Below are 5,326 nucleotides of genomic sequence, written 5' to 3' on the forward strand. Positions count from 1 at the left end.
TACTATAGTTAAATCTAGCTTTTTATTTATACTTTGGTTGCTCCGCTACCGCCCACCATGAAAGCTGTAATGCCTACTAGTGGGTGGTAGGGATCAGGTTGACTACTGCTGGTCTAGAGGAATAGTGCCATAGTGCCTGACTGTCAGGCAGTGTTCAATGACTTTGAATGAAAATTGACTTTAAGGTGACCAACTTTTTTACAATGAAAAGGAGGACAAAAATATAAGGTCTACTGTAAAGTTCTGTTTGTTTCTATCACAAGTTTCAACACATAAGCACATGTTTATTTGGCGCATGTGTGCCTATTTTTATCACTTAATGTATACATACTGATGTAGCAAATTAACTAAAACAAAGTTGATTCACATTAATCTTATGTGTGAAGCGATAGTGTACCCACAGCTACTGATAAAGTTCATTTACGCCACTGTAATTTTTACAAATTTCAACAAGGAAGAAATGCTATAGAAGCATGTAGAAATTTATTGAAAGTGTTTGGTGAAGGAATAGTATCGACTATCACTTGTTTTTGTCCTTACAAAATTTTTTGAAGGGCAAAAAATTCAAAAATGAAGAAGATATCAAACAAGCACTGGTTCAATTTTTTGCCTCAAAAGATAAAACATTTTTCAAAAATGGGATTTACAAATTGCCCTCATGCTGGTAAGAAAGCATTAATAATAATGGCAATTATATTATTTAATAAAGTCTATTGACGGTAGAAAAATTTGTATTTTGTTTTATTCCAAAAACGGACAGAACTTTCCAGTAGACCTTATAAATTGAAGAAAACAGCCCTGGCTGGTTAGCTCAGTGGTAGAGCGTCGGCCTGGTGTGCGGAAGTCCCGGGTTCGATTCCCGGCCAGGGCACACAGGAGAGGTGCCCATCTGCTTCTCCACCCCTCCCCCTCTCCTTCCTCTCTGTCTCTCTCTTCCCCTCCCGCAGCCAGCCGAGGAGCAAAAGATGGCCCGGGCGCTGGGGATGGCTCCTTGGCCTCTGCCCCAGGTGCTAGAGTGGCTCTGGTCGTGACAGAGCGACGCCCTGGATGGGCAGAGCATCGCCCCCTAGTGGACGTGCCGGGTGGATCCCAGTCGGGCGCATGCGGGAGTCTGTCTGACTGCCTCCCGGTTTCCAGCTTCAGAAAATAAATAAATAAATAAATAAATAAATAAATAAATTGAAGAAAACAACATCATAACTAAAAAAACATTTTATTCATTGCAACAATAATACACTATAATATGATAAATGCATAATAAAAACATTTATAATACTTTATATTGTAATTATGCTTACATGCCTATTAATTTTTAATAATAATGTAAGAAAAAAGTACTCATTTAGATACAAAGACATCACATCACATGCAATGGATCTACTCTGCATCGTTCAGATAGGAATATTTACAGATTAGTCTTCCAATATCAAAAAGGAGGACATGTAGGAGGACACTTTCCGAGGGAGGACAGAACTTACAAAAGAAGGACTGTCCTCCCTTAAGAAGGACGATTGGTCACCTTACTACTACAAGGATCAAACTTTGGGAAGAGAGACTTTATGTCCCAGCATTCTAGAAATTTCCAACACTCTAAATCTTTAAAATTTCACTGTAGCTCTGGCTAGGTGGCTCAGTCACTGGCCTCAGTGGATAGAGTGTCATCCCTGTATGAAATGGTCATGAGTTCCATTTCTGGTCAGGGCACCTACAAGAAACAATGAGCACACAACTAAATGGAACTAAGTGGAACAACAAATTGATGCTATTTTTCTCTCTCTTTCTCTTCCACTCCGTTCCTCTGCTTCTCTCTTAAATCAGTGGGGAAAAAAAAATTCACTGGAGCCCTGGCTGGGTATGTAAATCAGTTGGTTATTGTCCCCCATATGCCAAGGTTGTGGGTTCGATCCCTGGTTAGAGCACATACAAGAAACAATAAATGTATAAGTGGAACAAGTCGATGTTTGTCTCTCTCACTCTTTCAATTAATAAATATTTTAAAAATTAGTAAAAAGAAAAATAAATCGAGAGTTCTAAATCCAATCAATAGTAAAAACCTGTCTCCTTTAAAAAAATACAATTTTTCTATAAAGATCCATTGTTTTCATTTCCTAAAGTAAGGTAAGCTAACAGTATCTATTAAATATATATATATAATTATGGGAAGGACAGCAAATTCACGCCTTAATTTGATCATCGACAGTTCAATTAATTCTTTATAAAGGTGACTCTGGCAGTGGTCTTCTGCTTTGTTCCTGGAGGGGGAGGGGTGACATTTGGCAGCATAATCTCCAGGAATGGGGCAGAAAGTGTAGTTTGAGGAAGCCCCTCAGGCGATTCTTACAAATTCAGTGCAGAACAGGACCCAAATTTTTTCCTGCCTTATCACTGCACAAATGGACTGATACTGAGGCAGACCAGTTTGATTTTGGTCTTGGGAGACTTCACGACGGATTGGGCTCCTGTGTGACACCCAGACTCAGGAGCAAGGCTTTTTGTTAGCATAAGGTTGCTAAACTCTTCCTTTTTCTGGTTCACGTAACTGTTTAAAAAAATTACATTATGTATAGCTGTGGGTACTGATGGATGATGGTTTGTTATTAAGCTACAGTAACTTTCTTTGTTCTCGGTCTTGAGGGAGGGTATTGACAACCGCCACCTGGTTGTCATCTTTGGAGGTCATACCCTGGCTCAGTAAAGCTAGAGACAGTCTTCAATGCAGAGGGTGTAGTCTGGCTATAGATCACTTGAAAGCCTGGAGTAGAGCCACCCTTAGGAACAGTTTCCTAAGCCCCCTTAGCAGCAGTTTTCAAATTCTCTAGAGACTCGCAGGGGTGGGGCTGGAATGTGTCTGCATTCCTCCTCCTCCTCCTTCCTTCCGCCTCTAATTCCCCTCCCCCTTCCTCTCGTCCTCTTTCTTCTCCTCCCCCTTCCCTTACTCCTCCTTCCTTTCCTCCTCACCTCCCCCTCTTGCTCCTCCTTCCACTTCCTTCTCGCACCTCCCCCTCTCTCCTCCCTCTTCCACCTCCTCCTCCTTCAGGCTGCGGTTGCTGGTGTGGGGGAGGGGTGGTGGCTGGAAGCAGACAGCGGGAGGATCGAGTCAAGGGACCCTTGCTTAACTCAGAGGCTCCTAAGCACGTGGACCTGAACACTCTCCATGTTATCCGTAGGAGTATCATAAAATAGGCAGAAGGCAGTGCCAGCTTCACAAACCTTTCTAAAAGGACGTCCTGGTGTTTTAATTACAGTTTTACAGAGAACAAGTCCATTCACGTTTACTAATCCCTCATCTGTAAAATGGGGATAAAATAAAATTAAATAGATGTTATCCAAAAATAGGAAGCTTGCGTAACAGAGCTGAATTCATTTCCTGTGAACAGTGGAGAGGAACTAAGTAAGAGCGCTCTGTTGATTTTATTCCAGCCAAATACAAAAACAGACCCTATACAACAAATGTTTTCCTTTGTTCTGGGCCTTGTAAAGAGTCATTTCTCTACAAAGAAAGACTCCCCTTTGTGCATTCCCTGGCCCAACTGGCCTTGGGGATTAGGAAGAGAAAGCTCTCTGGAGCTGTTTTCCTGGTTAGAGACATTGTTCTGGAAAGCAGGCTGGGTTGCCATGGCTACAGCTCCCCAGAGGCCTTAGCCTGCCCCTTTCCACCCCGCCTGCCTGTGCTGACTGCTAGTAACGGGGGCAATACTGGCTTCTAAAACTCCTCTCGCACAGCGCGGAAATGGTAGGGAAATTCCAACTACATTGCCCAGATGGCCAGTGAGGCCCAGTGGCAGAAAGAAAAAAAATCCCTTGTCAGGCAGTCCTGAATTGTCCTTGAAAAAATTACCATTAGATGGAAAGCTTGTTGAAGGTAGGAATAATGTTCTCACTAAATCAATTCCTCCCCATTCTCTACGATCATTCCCCTGCCGCCCCACCCCCTTCCCTTTGGCCAACACCTAGCAGCATCTGGAAAAAAGTTATAATCATTTGTCAGTGATGTGGCAGGTTGGCAGCGTGTTAGAAGCATGGACTCTGAAGCCAGGATCTTGGTTTGCCACTTAAATACATAAAATACCCGATCTTCCCAAGCTTCATTTTCCTCATCCCTAAAATGGGGAAGATAATACTTAACTCAGAGATACACTGGTTAATATATGAAACACTTGGCTTATAGCAAGCTCTAATAACTATTATGGTTATTACTATCGTTTCTTCTGGACCCTTATGCATCTGCATGTTCACATGGGAAGAAACATTATCCCTTACTAAAACCAAATCCCCAACAATAACAAAAACCCTTCTAGCAGTCTATCGCGGACAGGTCTAATAGTTAATAGTGACACGAATGCAAAAGAGCTGTGTAAGTTATTAGTGTCACAAGTGGTAAACAACATGACAGCAACAAGTTTAGTTTATGTTAGACTGTCGCACACAAATAATGCAAAATCGTTGTGTTCCAATTTTCCACTCACATCTAAGGTAGAAAGATTAAAATAGCACTGTGGCATCTTTCAGGGTGACTTTCACCCTATCCCCTCCCCCAATCTCTCAGGGGATTTTTTTTGAAACCTACAAACCTGTTTGTAATTGAGTGTGTGTTTGTGAAATCTTAAATTCCACAGGGGGCCCCACAGGCCTCCGGATACCAGGGCTGCCTTCCAAAGTCACAGAAGCCCTGGGGTCTGGTGATACTCACCTAATGCCTCTGAAAGTCTAAACATCTTTGGACAGTCAGGTGAGAATGAATTTGGTAACCTCCACCCCCACGTTTGCTCTGTTCCCCACTCCTTCCCAAGGGAGGCCTGGACTTTGTTTAGAATTCCTAGGGAGCCTTTGGAGTTTTGGGGGTTCAGGATATGTAACTGGTGCTGGAAGGCTCTGAGCGGAACCTGGCCGCAGGATGTGCACACCCTTGACAGCTGCAGCCCACAGCTCAGACTGTTAGATTCTCCGCAGCCTCTTCAAGGTGGGAGTGATCAGATGTCAAGAGGTTGGGGCCTGGAGGAGGGGAGGTCAGTGCAGGATTTATCATTCCACTGTTACCTGATGCTGCTGTGTCTCTTGGTTGAGAAGATATGTACAGCTTGTATGTATCTTAGGACAAGAATGAAAAGAACGTTTATTGTCAATGCATAGGGCTGAAGAAGCCTGGTAATTATATGTATAAGTGCCAGCTGTATGTTGGGCGCTCCCGCAACACCTATGTGTGGTGCTATCTTTGGTTGTCCAATAATGCGGAAAAGGGGCAGAAAAGGTGGTGTGAACTGCAGGGTGTGAAGTGTTGTTCCCTCTCCTTCAGACCTTCTGATCCATTTCCCCCCTTCAGCACACA

At 43.1% G+C, this 5,326-nt stretch overlaps 1 non-coding gene across 1 annotated transcript; it reads left to right on the forward strand.

The window, feature by feature from the left end:
* Positions 1-795: 795 nt before the first annotated feature.
* Positions 796-871, forward strand: TRNAT-GGU (transfer RNA threonine (anticodon GGU)). Its single transcript has one exon. It is a non-coding gene; the product is annotated as a tRNA-Thr (tRNA).
* The last annotated feature ends 4,455 nt before the right edge of the window (positions 872-5,326 follow it).

Source organism: Saccopteryx leptura, chromosome 1 (assembly GCF_036850995.1).
Source record: "Saccopteryx leptura isolate mSacLep1 chromosome 1, mSacLep1_pri_phased_curated, whole genome shotgun sequence".
NCBI classification, from domain to species: Eukaryota; Metazoa; Chordata; class Mammalia; order Chiroptera; family Emballonuridae; genus Saccopteryx; species Saccopteryx leptura.